This window comes from Bos indicus x Bos taurus, chromosome 26, assembly GCF_003369695.1.
Source record: "Bos indicus x Bos taurus breed Angus x Brahman F1 hybrid chromosome 26, Bos_hybrid_MaternalHap_v2.0, whole genome shotgun sequence".
Taxonomy (NCBI): domain Eukaryota; kingdom Metazoa; phylum Chordata; class Mammalia; order Artiodactyla; family Bovidae; genus Bos; species Bos indicus x Bos taurus.
In genome coordinates this window covers 34,007,690-34,026,707 of record NC_040101.1, presented here as the reverse complement: position 1 = coordinate 34,026,707, position 19,018 = coordinate 34,007,690, and the positions used below count along the sequence as shown (strand labels likewise).

Here is a 19,018-nt window from a genome sequence, read left to right as displayed (position 1 = left end):
TTCTCCTGGCAATCTTGATTCCAGCTTGAGTTTCATCCAGTCTGGCATTTTGCGTGAGGTACTCTGCATACAAGTTAAATATGCAGGGTGACAATATACAACCTTGACGTACTCCTTTCCCAAGTTGGAACCAGTCTGTTGTTCCATGTCTGGTTCTAACTGTTGCTTCTTGACTTGCATACACATTTTTCAGGAGGCAGGTGAGGTGGTCTGGTATTCCCATCTCTTAAAGAATTTTCCACAGTTTATTGTGATCCACATAGTTAAAGGCTTTAGCGTAGTCAATGAAGCAGAAGTAGATGTTTTCCTGGCAATCTCTTGCTTTTTCTATGATCCAATGGATGTTGACAATTTGATCTCTGGTTCCTCTGCCTTTTCTAAATTCAGCTTGAATATCTGGAAGGTCTCAGTTCACATACTGTTGAAGCCTGGCTTGGAGAATTTTGAGCATTACTTTGCTAGCATGTGAGATGAGTGCAATTGTGCGGTAGTTTGAATATTCTTTGGCATTGCCTTTCTTTGGGATTGGGATGAAAACTAACCTTTTCCAGTCCTGAGTTTTCCAAATTTCCTGGCATATTGAGTGCAACACTTTCACAGCATCATCTTTTAGGATTTGAAATAGCTCAACTGGAGTTCCATCGCCTCCACTAACTTTGTTCATAGTAATGCTTCTTAAGGCCCACTTGACTTTGCACTCCAGGATGTTTGGCTCTAGGTGAGTGATTACACTATCATGGTAATCTGGGTCATGAAGATCTTTTTGTATAGTTCTTCTGTGTATTCTTGCCACCTGTTCTTAGTATCTTCTGCTTCTGTTAGGTCCATACTGTATCTGTCCTTTATTGTGCCCATCTTTGCATGAAGTGTTCCCTTGGTATCTCTAATTTTCTTGAAGAGATCTCTAGTCTTTCCCATTCTATTGTTTTCCTCTATTTCTTTGTATTGATCACTGAGGACGGCTTTCTTATCTCTCCTTGCTATTCTTTGGAACTCTGCATTCAAGTGGATATATCTTTCATTTTCTTCTTTTTCTTTCTCTTCTCTTCTTTTGTTAGCTATTTGTAAGGACTCCTCTGACAACTATTTTGCCTTTTTGCATTTTTTTCCCTTGGGGATGGTTTGATCACAGTGTTCTGTACAACGTTACAAACCTCTGCCCATAGTTCTTCAGACATTCTATCAGACCTAATCACTTGAATCTATTTGTCACTTCCACTCTATAATTATAAGGGATTTGATTTAGATCATACCTGAATGGTCTAGTGATTTTTCCTACTTTCTTCAATTTAAGTCTGAATTTAGCAATAAGAAGTTTATGATCTGAACCACAGTCAGATCCTGGTCTTGTTTTTGCTAACTGTATAGAGTCCATGTTAGCTATTATTATTTCTGATGTTGGGTTGGGTTTTATTGGATAGGTGCAACGAAAGGACAAGAGTGCAAGACTGTAGTCTCTGAAGGGATGGGAAGTGGAAAGCAGAAGTAACTAGCAGGGAAAGAGTAGTGCAATCAAGGGCCTGGAGTCCTTGAAGCTGAAGTATAGACGCACTGGAAGTTATTCAGTTAGAAAGTTGGGAAAATGGGCAGAAAGTAGCGACTGGCGTCACAGAAAGGTAAAGGTCATTGAATTTAAAGAGGACAAGCAAGTGAGAGGCCAGAATATTGGCTGGATTTGTTGTTGTTTAGTAGCTAAGTCCTGTCTGACTCTTTTGCCATCCCATGGCCTGTAGCATGCCAGGCTCCTCTCTTCATGGGATTTTCCAAGCAAGAATACTGGAGGAGTCCCACTTGTTTATTTTTGTTTTTAGTTTCATTACTCTAGTAGGTGGGTCATAGAGGATTTTGCTCTGATTTATGTCATAGACTGTTCTGCCTATGTTTTCCTCCTAAGAGTTTTATAGTTTCTAGTCTTATATCTAGTCTTTAATCCATTTTTAATTTATCTTTGTATATGGTGTTAGGAAGTATTCCAACTTCATTCTTTTACATGTAGCTGTCCAGTTTTCCCAGCACTACTTATTGAAGAGACTATCTTTTCTCCACTGTATATTCTTGCCCTTTTTGTCAAAGGTAAGGTGCCCCTAGGTGCGTGGGTTTGTCTCTGGGCTTTCTATCTTGTTCCATTGGTCTATATTTCTGTTTAAACTTAAAAGCTATTGCACAGCAAAGGAAACTATAAACAAGGTGAAACAGCAACCCCCAGGAGAAAATAATAGTAAATGAAACAACTGACAAAGGATTAATTTCCAAATTTCACAAGCAGTTCATTCAACTTAATATCAGAAAAAAGTCCAATCAAAAAGTGAGCAAAAGACCTAAATAGACATGTCTCCAAAGAAGATATACAGATGGCAAATAAACATATGAAAAGATGCTCAATATCGTTCATTTTTAGAAAAATGCAAATCAAAACTACAATGAGATATCACCTCACACGGGTCAGGGTGACCATTATCAAAAAGTTCTAAAAACAATAAATGCTGGAGAGGGTGTGGAGAAAAGGGAAGGAACCCTCTTGCACTGTTGGTGGGAATGTAAATTGATACAACCACTATGGAAGACAGTATGGAGATTCCTTTAAACATTAATAAAACTACCACGTGTGTGCATATGTGCTAAGTCGCTTCAGTCATGTCTGACTCTTTATGACCCTATGGACTGTAGCCTGCCAGGCTCCTCTGCCCATGAGATTCTCCAGGCAAGAACACTGGAGTGGGTTTCCATGCCCTCCTCCAGGGGATCTTCCCAATCCAATGCTCAAACCTGCAGCTCCTGTGGCTCCTGCATTGCAGGTGGATTCTTTACTGCTGAGGTACTAGGGAAGCCCTAAAACTACCATATCACCTAACAATCCCACTATTGGGCACATACCCTGAGAAAACCATAACTTTTGAAACAGATACATGTATCCCAATGTTCATTGCAGCACTATTTACAATAGCTAGGACATGGAAGCAACCTAGATGTCCATTGACAGATGAATGAATAAAGAAGCTGTGGTGCATAAATGCAATGGAAAATTACTCAGCCATAAAAGGGAAAGCACTTGAGTCAGTGCTAATGAGGTGCATGAACCTAGATCCAATTATACAGAGTGAAGTAAGTCAGAAAGAGAAAAGCAAATACTGTATATTAACACATATGTATGGAATCTAGAAAGATACTACCGATGAACCTATTTGCAGGGCAGCAGTAATGGCACCCCACTCCAGTACTCTTGCCTGGAAAATCCCATGAACGGAGGAGCCTGGTAGGCTGCAGTCCATGGTGTCGCAAAGAGTCGGACACAACTGAGCAACTTCACTTTCACTTTTTCACTTTCATGCATTGGAGAAGGAAATGGCAACCCATTCCAGTGTTCTTGCCTGGAGAATCCCAGGGACGGGGGAGCCTGGTGGACTGCCGTCTATGGGGTCGCACAGAGTCGGACACGACTGAAGCGACTTAGCAGCAGCAGTGGAGACACAGAGATAAAGAACAGACTTGTGGACATGGGGAGGTGGGGCAGGTGGGGAAGAAGAATGTGGGACGAATGGAGAGAATAGCATGGAAAAATAAACACTACCATATATAACATAGATAGCCAGTGGGAATTTGCTATATGACTCAGGAAGCTCAAATAGGTGTTCTGTGACAACCTAGAGGAGTGGGATGTGGTGGGAGCTGGGAGGGAGGTTCAAGAGGGAGGGGACATATATACTCCCAAGGCTGATTTATGTTGATGTATGGCAGAATACAACACAATATTGTAAAACAATTATCCTTCAATTAAAAATAAATAAATTGGGACTTCCTTGGTGGTCCAGTGGTTGAGAGTCTACCTTCCCATGCAGGGGACATGGGTTCAATTCCTGGTCGGGGAACTCAGATCCCCAAGTCACAGGGCAACTGAGCCTGTGTGCCACAACTAGAGAAGAGCTTGCATGCTGCAGCAAAGATCCTGCATGTCACAACTAAGGCCTGATACAGCTATAGATAATAAATTTTTAAAATAAATTTAAAAAATAACAACAAATAAAGAATACTGGAGGGGGTTGTCATTTCCTTCTCCAGGGGATCTTCCCAACCCAGGGATCAAACCCACAGCTCCTGCATTGGCAGGCAAATTCTTTACCACTGAGTCACCAGGGAAGCCCCGTTGGCTGGGTAACCCATATGGAATTTTCAGTCACCTGGCTTAAAGGTGGGCTTGGGGAAGGAATGGAAACTGAAAGCCAGATAGCAAAATCTTTGGATAATGAAAGGAAATGAATGAGAAAGACATGAACACAAAGAGTTAGAAGGTGATAGTCAATGTGAGCACTGGGGAGGGAGTGCCATATAAAGATGAGAACTGGGGAGGGAGGAAGCCATAGGTGCCTCCTGACCCCAGGGAGTTGGTGGGAAAAGACCACTGATACAAGGTTGCTAAATATCTTGCAATGCTGAGGATCCAGTAGTGATGATCTGTCCTCTCCTGTGTTAACACCGTCCCTATTGAGAAATACAGCCACCATGTTGTTTAGTCTCCTCAAAGGAGCCTGGCACTTCAAAGTAGCAAAGTTCTATGAAGCACCTCTCTCCCTGCCCCAAATTTTAATATGCTCTGGAACTTCTGGGAAGAACCATCAGTGTCTCTCTCTACTCCATGCACACCTGCATCACAGGATGGATCATCATCACACTTGGGTTTAAACATCACTCTTACATAGGTACTGCCAGGGCTGCCACAAGGTATGTCGTCTTTCATCTCTTAACCCTGAGTAAGCACTTCATAAGTGTCATCTGTTAAACAACAGGCTTCTCGCAGTCACCAAATTAGGAGGCAGAGTATAAAAATAATGTTCTACCAATTAAAATGGGCCATAAGCATTTCAGCAATTAACTATAAAGACTGATTTTCTAGTAATGGTTAGAAAGGAAATGTAATATTTCTTCACTAACTTGTGGGATAAATTTATGAATACTCCATATTAAAAGAATTCATGGCTGAGACCTCAAAGGAAAAAAAATGGAATCTGAGGAATAAAGTTATTAGGGAATCTGTAAAATCCTTTACCTTCAATATACTAAATTAAAACCAAGATGGTCTTAAATTAACATTCCATTCCATTTATATTCCTTGTTCTCTAAAACCTTTTAAAGAATTTACTTGCCTTAGAGATTAAATGCAATGCTTATAAATTCACATTTGCTGAAGGTAAATAATATGAAAAGCTTTTAAAATTTTGTTTCCAGTCCGCCTTTCAAGTGTCCTGTGCCTTTCTGATCTTATTATTTTGTGTCACTGAGATTCTTGCCATATGCCAAATTTTCAAGTCATTTATATTTGATATAAATTCTTAAAGATATAGAAAATATGCAAAATAAGGGGAATATATCCTACGATTTCAGTCTAGATGAATTCACAGCTGGCAGGATAAGGGAGAGAAGTTTACTGTGACTTATTTACAGGAAAACAGAAAGATGGAGAAAAAAAGCTTCTGGAAATAGTAGAAATTTTAAAGAAAAAACTTTGAGGTAGTACAAAGCAATCATTAGGTGTATCCTAAGTTGCTTCAGTCTTGTCAAACTCTTTGCGACCCCATGGACTATAGCCTGCCAGGCTCTTCTGTCCATGGTATTTTCCAGGCAAGAATACTCGCATGTTGCCATTCCTACTCCAGGGGATCTTCCCAACCCAGGGATCAAACCTGGGCCTCTTATATCTCCTGCATTGGCAGGCGAGTTCTTTACCAGTAGTGTCACCTGGGAAACAGGGGGTACTTAATAAATTCTTCAGTTACTAAAGTCAAAGAACATATTTGCTCCAAACTTAAAATGATAAATATCACTCCTTAGAGAACTTGTCAAACCTTTAGAGGAATAAACCTTTAATCAATCACTTTTTTAAAAACCTCAAAAAATGAACTGTTCTATTTGGATTAATAAAACAACTTCCTGTGGGCCTTTGGGCTTATTCTTCTTTGGGCTTTCGGATTCAGGAAGGTATACATTGATACAGCCTGTGAAAGGAAAAAGGTACTAAGAGGGGTGAACATAATTCCCTCCTCATTAGCACACAAGCAGTAACCTATAAAGGAATAAAAAAAGTATTTTCTGTTAAAAGGGTCCTCTAAAAAGCAAACTGATTGTAGAAATTCAGAGAAGTTACTGGTTAACATTTATTCAGTAATAATGTGCTTAATTATATACAAAGAGCTTATTTTACGGAGAGGAATTTTACTAGCTATGTAAGTGACTTTATTCCTATTTAGGAATATTAGTATTCAGTCTTATAAGTTAGATATATAGGCATACAGGCTTTCCAGAATTCTGTGAGGAAAATTATAGCTATAGTCATATTTAAGAATTGAGGGAATTCCCTGGCAGTCCAGTGGTCCTAACCAACTCAACTCTGTCATTGCCCAAGGGCCCAGATTCAATTCCCAGTCAGGAAACTAAGATCTCACAAGCTGTACAGCCAAAAAAAAAAAAAAAACTGGAAGAACTGAAAGGATTTTGAACATTCTGAATCTATCCATCATGAAAATAAAACAACTTCATGTGTCTCACATTTAGACAGACCACTTTGTTGTTTGAGGTAAGATACTGTTTGCTGATTTTCCTAAATGCCTTTCAAGATACCTCATATTTTGATGGCTTTTCTGGCTACAGCAGAACACTTAGCTGATCTCCAGAGAACAGTCTATACAATTCTATAATGATCCCTGTACCCCCCTTCCTGGTTCTAACTGAAAATACAGACATCCGTAGACATAAATATAAATATAGTTGGAGTAATTTCTTTAGTTACATTATTTTACACTTACCCACCTCCAAACTTAAAAAACACTTTTCTGCCCATTCAAAATATGGTGCAGTTATAGTTTATTTTCATCATTCATAACTCAGACATATTTGAACATTTGGAAGAATGGCATGCTTAATCACCTCTAGAATACTCATAAAAAATTAATAAACACATCAAATACCATATTCCAGCTTCTGTTAAAATGAAGATCTCTATGATTCTTTGTTAATAAGCCTATATGTTGGCATCTCAATGTTCATCATCCTCTTCAAGAAACAAAACATACTCCAAATTAACACAACTTTGTGAATCAACTATACTTCATTGAAATAAAAAAAAAAAATACACCAGATTTGATGACAATCAACAACAGTAAACAGAAAAGATGTCTGGAAAGAAAGACCACTATTTTTTAACAGTGCACTTCTGCATTCAAAAAATGTTAGCAAAATTTGTTTTTTACTGCTAATACTATTATATTTTACATCAACTTCAAGTAAAACACAATTTTTAAAAGCTGCATTTGTAATATGAAAAGATGATTTGCTTAATTCATTCAGTAAATATTTCTTGAGTATTTACTACATGCTAGGCATTGCTCTAGGTATTGGGGATTCAAAGGTGAAAAAGACAAACTTGGTTCTTACTTTTCTACTTTCCAGAAGTGTTTTGGTATATGTTATCTTGAATCATTTACGTTAAAAAATACATAAACTAGTAATAAAATGTTACAAAGCCACAGATGTCATAGAACTGGGGTTGAAAAGGAGCTCAGAGATCATCTATTGTCATCAATTCCAAGATGCACGTTATTTTACATTTTGGCATCACTGGTATCAGCCACATATTACAGTGTGGTCAGACCAGGGAGCCAGAGAGTTGTCACTGCCTGCACATGTGCATCAAAGCTTAGGGAATGAGTGTCAAGGGCTTAGAAGAACATCCAAGAGATGGTGGTGAAGTTACCCTTTTAAGGATTTTTGATGATTCAGGATTCAATAAAATATAATAGTTCAAAGTGCTCATTTATTACAGCAGAGGAGAATGAAAGTCATAGAGGTTAAACGATTTGCCCTAATTCACAAAACACGGTGGGTAAAACTAGAGTCCAGGTCTGAGTTCCATTCTCAGTTTTCTTCTAAGGGTTTAGCTAATGGAAGGGAAGTCTCTAGAACATGGCTATAATTTTGGGACCACGGGCAAAGACCTTAATCCCTCTTTGCCTCATTTCTCCATCTGTAAAACAGCAAGTTTAATAGACCTAATTAATGTGTTACTGTTAAGTATTAAGTGAGATAATGCAATGTAGAGTACTTAACACAGAGATTAGCACATGGTAAGGGCTCAAAAAAAGTTAACTATTTGAGATCAAACTTTACATTTGGTAGGAAATAAAGTTATCATCAAATATCCCACAAATACTGCTCACTCTATGAAGCCCACATCTAGTTCAGTTCAGTCCTTCAGTCGTGTAACCCCATGGACTGCAGCATGCCAGGCTTCCCTGTCCATCACCAACTCCTGGAGCTTACTCAAACTCATGTCCATTGAGTCAGTGACACCATCCAACCATCTCATCCTTTGTCATCCCCTTCTTATCCTGCCCTCAATCTTTCCCAGTATCAGGGTCTTTTGAAATGAGTCAGCTCTTCACATTAGGTGGCCAAAGTATTGGAATTTCAGCTTCAACATCAGTCCTTCCAATGAAGACCCAGGACTGATGTCCTTTAGGATGGACTGGTTGGATCTCCTTGCAGTCCAAGGGACTCTCAACAGTCTTTTCCAACACCACATTTTAAAAGCATCAATTCTTTGGCGCTCAGCTTTCTTTATAGTCCAACTCTCACATCCATACATGACTACTGGAAAACCCATAGCCTTGACTAGATGGACGTTTGTTGACAAAGTAATGTCTCTGCTTTTTAATATGCTGTCTAGGTTGGTCATAACTTTCCGTCCAAGGAGTAAGCATCTTTTAATTTCATGGCTGCAGTCACCATCTGCACTGATTTTTGAGCCCCCCAAAATAAAATCAGCCACTGTTTCCACTGTTTCCCCATCTATTTCCCATGAAGTGATGGGACCAGATGCTGTGATCTTAGTTTTCTGAATATTGAGCTTTAAGCCAACTTTTTCACTCTCCTTTTCACTTTCATCAAGAGGCTCTTTAGTTCTTCTTCACTTTCTGCCATAAGGGTGGTGTCATATCTGAGGTTATTGATATTTCTCCCATCAATCTTGATTCCAGCTTTTGCTTCATGCAGCCCAGCGTTTCTCATGATGCAGTCTGCATATAAGTTAAATAAGCAGAGTGACAATATACAGCCTTGATGTACTCCTTTTCCTATTTGGAACCAGTCTGTTGTTCCATGTCCAATTCTAACTGTTGCTTCCTGACCTGCATACAGGTGTCTCAAGAGGCAGGTCAGGTGGTCTGGTATTCCCATCTCCTGCAGAATTTTCCGCAGTTTATTGTGATCCACACAGTCAAAGGCTTTGGCATAGTCAATAATGCAGAAGTAGATGTTTTTCTGGAACTTTCTTGCTTTTTCGATGATTCGGTGGATGTTGGCAATTTGCGTTCTGGTTCCTCTGCCTTTTCTAAAACCAGCTTGAACAAGTTGAAGTTCACGGTTCACGTATTGCTGAAGCCTGGCTTGGAAAATTTTGAACATTAGCGTGTTAGATGAGTGCCGTTGTGTGGTAGTGGAGGTACTGGAATTCCAGCTGAGCTATTTCAAATCCTAAAAGATGATGCTGTTAAAGTGCTGCACTCAATATGCCAGCAAATCTGGAAAACTCAGCAGTGACCACAGGACTGGAAAGGTCAGTTTTCATTCCAATCCCAAAGAAAGGCAATGCGAAAGAATGTTTAAACTACCACACAATTGCACTCATCCCATATCTAATTGCTTGATTAAAATATTGGAAAACTAAACAGACAGGTCAAGTGTTTGAACCAATAAGTGTAATAAAAATTTCCATCTTAACAATGCTTTGTCCAGTCCGTGTGGCACTGTGCCAAGAACCCAGGAGACCTACCTGTAAGAAATCACACAAAAAGCAAAAAGTAAGAACATACCCCCATCCATGACCATCAAATTACTCTAATGTGTACAAATGTGTTTATAAATACAATCTCAGATAACACATAAGCAAGGGAAAACATTTAAAATGCATTAACAGAGCATTCATTTTCAGTTCCTTTAAAATACTATTACAACCATATCTATTAATACTAGTGTAAAAACAAAAGGGTTCTGGAGCTTAAAACACAGCACAGGGAGATATGACTTTGCCAGAAGAATGAGAGTAATAACTGTTCATGATTTATATATTACTTTATGTATCACAAAGCACTTTGTCATCCAATATCAACTCAGTGCTTTGCACACAGTATGTAATCGTAAAAACAAATCCCAGGTGCTTTCTAATGTCATTTTATTTTCTGTTCAAATAACAGAATATTTAGAGAGGTGGTAAATATTCAATTTCTTTTCTTCTTCATTTTTAAGACTTTTCTAGGTCAGCTCTTCTAATTTTGACACTTTAAGTGAAAATTCAAATTATAACACATTCTCAAATAACCTTGTTTTATTATTTCTGGAACCCTTCCAATTAAAATGTGTAAACTACAACCTGGGGTTTGATTTGATTATTTTTAACCGGAAATTATATAACTTTCTTGTTTATGTGGCTGGGAAGTGAAAATTTGGGCTGTAAGATTCAATTAAGACAAGAGTCATTTTATAAAAGATTTGGCAATGTTCTTTCCCTGAATGATGCTTCAGTAAAACTGCTTCACAAGCAATGAACACAGAAGACTGATTTGGTTGTTGAAAAGTGAATAACTGGAGAAGGAAATGGCAACCCACTCCAGTACCTTTGCCCGGAAAATCCTATGGATAGAGAAGCCCAGTAGGCTACATACAGTCCATGGGGTTGCAAAGAGTTGGACACTACTGAGTGATTTCACTTTAAAAAAAAAAGAAAAAGAAAAGTGAATAAAATCTGTATCAAATTGCTCCAAAAAAAAAAAAAAAACCAAAAAACCCACTGTAATACCTTATATTACACCCAACCTTCTTTAAACATTAGTTTCTGTATTTTTGTTTCTATAAAAATAGTAATATTCTGTGTTTACACATTATCAGCTCATTACATATTTCAAACAAATAAAAATGGTTTCAACTGAGATTCTGAATCCAATACACACACAATTAAGCATTAAAAAATAATTTTAACTACTAGGACATGTTTATCAACTTACATCTGTTCCTGTTTCACTCGATGACAAAACTTATAGGGCACTCTGTGAAAGAACTAACTCTAATATATGTACACCACCTGGAATTATTGTTGCATTTTCTGAAGCTTTTAGCAATTAAAGCTATTTATCTTGAGGTATAATTCTGGTGTCCCCGTGTTTCATCATAACTGCGCAGCAGCAACTTTCAACAATTCTGAGTACTTTAAATATTAACCTGTTTTCTCATACCGGTCATTTTAAAAGAATGCTTTCGGTAAAAATGTCACAAGCATGTTATCCAAATTTAAACGTTAAAAGAAAACCACCAGGTGACTCATCATGCGATCTTTCCCTCTTAAACTTACTAGTTTGCTTGTATTTGGGATGTTAAAAAAAATTCTACATGTCCTAGATATTTTCGAGGATCAAAGTCTACTGTTGGGTAAGATGGGTCGGCAGAGAACAATCCTGTGGTTTATTCTGAGAGCTCCTTGGTGAGGAGCATGTCGGCCTCTAGGGAAACAGGCTCCAGAGGGGGCGGCAGTTCGGGGCTGCACTCTGGAGCGTACCCAGCTTGGCCGCCTCATAAGTCCCCAGGGCTTCCCACTTCTCTCTCTTCTAGCCTCCCGCTCGCCCTTTCCTCTCTGGCCAGTCACTGCACTACCCACTCAGCTCCTGGGCAGCAGGGCGTTACCGGAACAAAATCCCGGCACACAAAGTGCTGGGTAGGAAGCGTGGCCCCACCCTGCCAAGAGGAGCGACCCCTCTAGGAAAAACTTTCGTGCGTGCTAAACCGCTTCAGTCCCATCGGACTCCTTGGGATTCCCACAGACTATAGCCAGCTAGGCTCCTCTGTCCATAGGATTCTCCAGGCAAGAATGTTGGAGTGGGCTGCCATGCCCTTCTCCAGGGGATCTTCCCCAGCCAGGGATCAAACCCGGCTCTCTTATTAAATCTGCTTTGGAAGCCGGGTTTTTTACTACTACCACCTGGGAAGCTAGAAAAACTTGGCGGCAAGTTAATGGGAATCGCAGAGGCGCAGTTTCTAGGACCGTTTAGGACATCCTGCTGCCCAGCGATCTCATCCTTTGTCCTTTGACTGACTTCCTTGAAGTTCCAAACTCTGAGTGCTTTGCGAGCAACTCTTGACTTGATCTCCATCGCGATTCCCTCACTGATGGCAGCCATGATAACTGCATCCGGGTGTTTCGAAGAGCCGCACGCACATTCCCCCGGAACTGACGCGAGCGCGGAGGGATCGCGTTCGGCTGAGAGGGGCTGAGGTGAAGAGACTGCCGGGAGCGGGCGCGGTAGGGAAGCTGTTTGTGGAAGCTGTTTGTGGCCGGGAAAGGTTGGGGACTTGGTGACAACCTACTGCCTGTAATACAAGTCACGTGTCTGGCATTGTGCTTAACACCAGCGTTGCCATACCACTTAATGGCTTCTTCAACAACAGTCCCAGGAGAAAGAAATATTACCGTTTCCATTTTATATACGAGGAGGCTAAGGCTAAGAGAGGGGAAGTGATTTAAGATCATAGAACTAGTATTCAGTGAAGCTGGTCTAACTCCATCAGTTTGGCTGCAGGACCTGTGTTTGAAATCTCTCGTGCTTCCATTTTAAAAAGTTCAAACCCCGGGTGCTTGTTATCCTGGTAAGCCGCTTCTGCAAGTGCTATTCACCCTCAGCTCAGCGTCCTGTTGCCGTTGAAGTGGGGCCAAGTCACAGCTCTTGTGCATTTTACTGTGGGCAGGAAGCTGAATGTATGCTCGGGTCACCATCACTCTCCCAATGACCTCGGGTTTCGCTTGGTCTCGTATCCTTGGCCCTACACTTGACCTCACAGCGCAGGTTAACTGAGGAAACTCACACTGGCTACTCACCTCAGGGAAACATTTTAACTCCTGTCAGGTACTCGTAAATTCAAGACTGTTAAAACAACTGGAGGTCACCATCACTGAATAGTCTCTGGCCTTGACAAAGGGCTGACAAGTGTTATATTGAACTTTACACCAAATCAACTATTTCTTCTGGTTTCCATTTGTTTAGACTGTAACTGAGAATCAATCCTTTGATCTTATGTCTACATTAACCAGCCCTCAAATAACAAAGTGTGAATAGCCACTAAGGTCACAATTATGCATAGAAAAAGGCACTAACAAATATATAAAATTTAACAGTGATAATACTTGAAGAATGGCAATTCAATCATTTCATCTTTTTTATATTTTATTTCCGTATCTGCTATATTATTTCTATTAATATATACAAACTTAATATAGACAAATAATAAAACCTTTTTGATTCCCTGTTATTATAATGGAGACAAAGCTGTGTTGTCACATTTTGACAAATGTCAGTCCTTGGTGGAAGTCACAGAGGGGAATCCTCTTTTCTTGGAAGAGTGTTGAGGTTTTGTTGGGGTAAAATACAGTTTGGGTCAACAAACCTCACAGGAAAAAGGAGGCAAATGAGTAACAACTGCTGTTTTTCACACACAGTAGAACTTTTGTATAAAAATATACTACAACCAGAAGTTTTTCTTCTAAAGAAAAATGAGGGGAGGGAATTTGGGTTATTTAACATTTTGGAGAAGAAATGTAGGAAGCTATTTTTATTCTGCCTTCTTTGGGGTACAGATTTAAGCAACTTATCTTTTTCAGACTAAGCAAAATAAAAGACTTCGTTCTCTGTTCTCTCTCTAAATTCCATTTCCTAATATTGCTTTTTAGTGATCTCTAAAGCAGTGGCACAACAGGAAAGATGGTGGAAAGAAGAGAAAAATGAGAAAGAATCAGGGGAAGAAGAAAAGGTAGAGGAATAAAAGAAGAAGCTGATATTGGCATTGAGGTTACTTTGGAATTCCAAGGTGGCATGTAACAACCGTCTCATCCAAGTCCTGGCACAAGCCCAGTTGCCCACCCAAAGGTAGATTCACATATATAGTATCTACACTCACACATTCAGCACCTACCGTGTTAACTCTGGCCAAAAATCACTCTGTACTCCTACAGATTAAACATATATTTTAACAAAACTGGACATTGTTGAACAACAAGAAATGTAAAATCCCATCATTTTCCCTGGTGCTCCCTCTTACCATACTATTTCATTCATGATCAATAGCCTAAATGGATACTGAACTGGAAGTTTTGCTTGTAGCATTATAGTGCAATAACTATGAAACACCAACCTGAGGTGCTGCCCAGATGCATGTTTTTGAAGGAAATATCTTTGTATCAGTCTGGGTCCTCTGTGGGATGGTTGTTATGATGAAATTAAATGTGCAAGATTTTATTAGAGGAAAACACTTGTGAGGGAGATTGGGGGAGGGAGCCTGGAAGAAGGGGAGGCTGGAAGAGCCATCAGACTGTGATGAACTCTGAAACTGAGTGAAGGAAAGAGGGAAGGAAGATTGGTGGAAGTATCCTAGACTTCTACACAATCTAAGGAAGATTTAGCAAGGCTGTTGAGAATCCTTAAGCCAAAATCACTGTCAGAGGAGTCCTAGGAAAGAGCCTGCCTCATTGTCTATGCTGCAATCAGTCATTGGCTGGAGTAGCCCATGAGAAGCTTGGCTCTTAGTGCAAGAATCTAGGGCTTTCAGCTTCCAGGGCTTCGGGTCAATCTTGCTTCCTGTGTTTGGTCATCACAATCCAAGAACTGATTTTTCAGTGGTTGGAACTTTTCACCTGTTTCAGGCTTAAAAGAAGATTTTGAAAGAGAGGATTTCATGACAAGCAGTTTAGGAGAGAGCCATTGTTACGCTTTCCCTCTCCCCTTCAGGTCTGGTGAGTGAGGCTTCAGCGGCACTACTCAGAGAGCTTGGTATATGTCCCCTTGCTTTTGGGAAGTGTGGAGGTATATGACTGCATCTGGGAAATTGTAAGGGTGGGAGAAATGCATCAGTTAGAAGTTTTGGCACAGGAGCAAAGGAAGTTGTAGTCCCTCCCATCAGGACAGATGATGTTTGAGTGTTTCTCTTGCACTACATGTGGGCCATGTGAAAGGGAGAGCTTGCCTGGAGACTTTTTTACTCTCTCAAGAGGACTGTGTAGAAGGGATATGAGACTTCAACAGAGAGAATCTGTGTAGTGTGGATTATTAGAAAATCTAGAGCTGTAAATGGAGCAGTTAACTGGGGGGAGATAGAATACATTGCCCATTTAGGGTGATCAACTTGTCCAAGTTTGCCTAGAACTCTCCTTGTTTTAGTACCAAAAATCTTGAGTTCCAGGAACCCTTCAGTCCCAGGTAATTCAGGATGATTGGTCATTCTACATGTCATAGGAGGAGGTATAGTCAGAAGGCACCCTAGCAGGAAGCCTCCAAGAACCCAAAAAATTGCTCATGAGAGTAAGAGTCAAGTTGAAATATCAAGCAGGTCCAGAGTATGTGAAGCTAGCTTATGAACATGTTGGTGTTAAAGTGGATTTTATCAGAGGATAATCGGAAAATGACGCTGAAGTAGGATCTTCTCCCTTGTGGAGTGTGTAGTAGTCTGCTCGAACTGTGTAACAAAATACTGCAATTTGGCTGGCTTAAACCACAGAAATTAGTTTTCTCAGTTTTGGAGAAGGAGGCCAGAAGTTCAAGATCAGGGTTCTGGCTGTTGTGTTTCTGGTGAGAATTCTCTTCCTGGCTTGTAGATGTTCACCTTCTTGCTGTGTCTTCATATGGACTTCCCTGAGTGTGTGTGTGTGTGTGTGTGTATGTATGTATGGAGAGAGAGATGTCTCTGGTGTCTCATCATATAAGGACACTAATCAGATCAGGGTCCCACTCTTATGACCTTGTTTTTATTGATTAATTGATGTGGCTGCAGTGGGTTTTTTAGTTGCAGCTCTCAAAATCTTTAGTTACAGCATGTGAACTTTTGGTTGCAGTATGTGGGATCTTAGTTCCCCGACCAGGGATTGAAATCACATCCTCCTCATTGGGCACACAGAGTCTTAGCCACTGGGTCACCAGGGAAGTTGCTTATGACCTTATTTAACTTTAGTGATTTCCTCAGAGGCCTCATCTCCAAATATGACAACACTGGGGGTTGGGGCTTCAACATATAAATTTTAGGAGGACACATTTATTTTATAACACAGAGATACATTTTTTAGTGAGGAGCATAAGAATATTAGGTCTGTTCCATGCCTCACACCCTTATGGAAAAGATACGCTATATAGTGTATCTGTACCTTTTTGTGAATGAAGGTCAACATTATATTTGGAAATCTTTTCTGACACTTTAAGAGCTCTTCAGACATTATTTTAATCTTGTCAAGGTAAAGCAGGACCCGCTCAGAGAACTGTTTTCTTTTGTCCTATAGAGCAAAGTGAGTCACAAGCTAATGCTAACACTACCTGATCTGTAGAGAAATTCACAACAGACTGTATATATGGTGATCAAGACTTGGACTAAACAGGGATTTAGCAAACCCTGGGCCTGTTCTGTGTGGTGCTGCTTGTATTTGTGAAATTTGACATTTTTTTAAAAAGTTACACAGGAGGGAGAGAGTAAAAGAGAGAAAGAGAGAGAGAAAATGAGAGGCAGAGAATTGGACATCTGTGTTCATAGAATTGGATATTGGATGTCCATAACATTCTGTTGAGCCCCTCCAGGAAGTCTGGCTGTTTAATTCCTTCAGGGTTTTAGTAGTTGGAACAAGGCACAGCTGTGAGCACAGAGTAATGGAAGGCTCTAAAATAAAAGTTATTTAAACATGACATACATTTATTTTTTCTTTCAAGAAATCTGGATGAAATCAGGTTGGGGTTAGTATGATGATTCATGGGGTGAGGATTCCAGGCTCTTGCTGTCTTGTGGCCCACTGTGTGTGGCTTTCATTTTCCAAAGTCATTTCAGTGTCCAAGATGGCTTCTAGAACTCTGGCCATTCCAGTGAATAGGAAGGACAAAGGAAATCAAAAAGCACACCTTTTCTACTTAAGAACAATTCCCAAAAGTTGTATACAAGCTTTTGCAAGAGAAGCTGGGAGAGATAGCTTTTTTTTTTTTAAATTGAAAATTCTCTCACTCTAGAACAGAGGTCCCACTTGTTTTTATAAATACAATTTTATTAGAATACAGCCCTACACATTTTACCTATCGTCTGTGGCTACAGATTTTTAAACATATTATTAATGTAATTCACATGCCATACAATTGACTCATTTAAAATGTACAATTCAGTGACTTCTAGTCTAATCACAGAACCATGCATCTTGCACCACTTTAGAATATTTGCATCACCTTAAACAGAAACCCCACACCCTTTCGCTATTCTCCCTGAATCTCCCATCTCCCTTTCCCCTCCAAGACCTAAGCAACCAGTAATCTACTTTCTATCTCTATAGATTTGTCTATCTTAGACTTTTCATATAAACTGAATCATACAATATGCAGTCCTTTGTGACTGGCTTCTTTCACTTCGAATAATATTTTCAAGGTTCACCCTAGTCATAGCATGTATTAATGCCTCATTTCTTCTTGTGGTGAAATAATATTCCATTGTATCAATATGCTGAGTTATCCTTTCATCAGTTGATGGAAATTTGAGTTGTTTCTATCTTTTGACTATTGTGAATAAACCTATCTATAAACATTCATCTACAAGTTTTTGTGTTGATGTATGTTTTCAGTTCTCTTACTATATCTATCTCTTACTACTTCACCTTCACTTTTCACTTTCATGCATTGGAGAAGGAAATGGCAACCCACTCCAGTGTTCTTGCCTGGAGAATCCCAGGGACGGGGGAGCCTGGTGGGCTGCCATCTCTGGGGTCGCACAGAGTCGGACAAGACTGAAGCGACTTAGCAGCAGCAGCAACAGCAGGAGTGAAATTACTGACTAGTATGCCATTTGAGGAATGGCTAGATTATTTTCCAAAGTGGCTATACTGCTTTACATTCCCATCAGCAGTGTGTAAAGGTTTTGATTTTTCCACAGCCTTGTCATGCTTATTATCTTTTAAAAATTATAGTCAACCTAGTGGTTATGAAATGATATCTTACTGTGGCTTTGGCTTGCATTTCTATAGTAACTAAAGATATTAAGCATCTTTTCATGAGCTTATTGGCCATTTGCATGTTTGCTTTGGAGAAAAGTCTATACAGATCCTTTCTCCATTTTTCACTTAGATTATTTGTATTTTTGATATTGGATTGTAATAGTTCTTTATATATTATAGATATAAATGCCTTATCAGAAATATAATTTTCAGATCTTTTTTTCCAGTCTGCTGACTGTTTTTTTTTTTTTAACTTTTTGGTGCCCTTTGAGTTACAAATATTTGTAATTTTGATGATGATCAGTTTATCTTTTTTTCCTTTTGTTGCTTCTGCTTTTGGTGTTTTCTAGGGCTGATTTTGTGCTACAATAGCAGAGTTGAGAGTAGTTGTGACAGAGATCCAAAGAGTCCTCTGACCATATAGCAAGCCTAAAATATTCAATATCTGGTCCTTTCATAAAAATTTGCCAACTCCTGCTCTAGAAATGGAGGGGAATGAATATATTGGGGAACTGCTAACAGTCTCTGTTATGAGGGATAGATTTTGACTCTGTGAAACCTTTTCTAAAGCATTCTAGTATAGTAATGTGCTAAGTATTTAAAGTACCTCTTTTAATCTTATAATAAAAAGCCCTATTTTGCTTCATTGCCATTGAGAGGGTGCCAAATGCAACCAAGATTGTAGATCTTCTATAGCTTCACTCTTCTGCTAGACTTTTAATCTGTTTTAAGTATTCATAGAATCATTGTCTTTACCATGATAGCAGTAGAGAGAGATGAATGAACTGGTAAGTTACTTAGTACCAAAGTAGCACATTTTCAATTCTGCTCATATGAGCACAACACCTGGTGAGCCCAAGCTCAAGGTTAAGAGAATCACACTGAATATTGTGAATGACTCCTGTACTCATTGTAGTCCATTAGAGCCACTTCTAGAACTAGAACTGGTTATAGAGATATTTGAATCTGAGTATGTGTCTCCCAACACAT

The 19,018-nt window shown here is 39.5% G+C and overlaps 1 long non-coding RNA gene across 1 annotated transcript; it reads left to right on the top strand.

The window, feature by feature from the left end:
• Positions 1–11,985: 11,985 nt before the first annotated feature.
• LOC113884579 lies at positions 11,986–17,626 on the top strand. The gene is made up of 2 exons (XR_003508920.1): positions 11,986–12,678; positions 13,757–17,626. It is a non-coding gene; the product is annotated as an uncharacterized LOC113884579 (long non-coding RNA).
• The last annotated feature ends 1,392 nt before the right edge of the window (positions 17,627–19,018 follow it).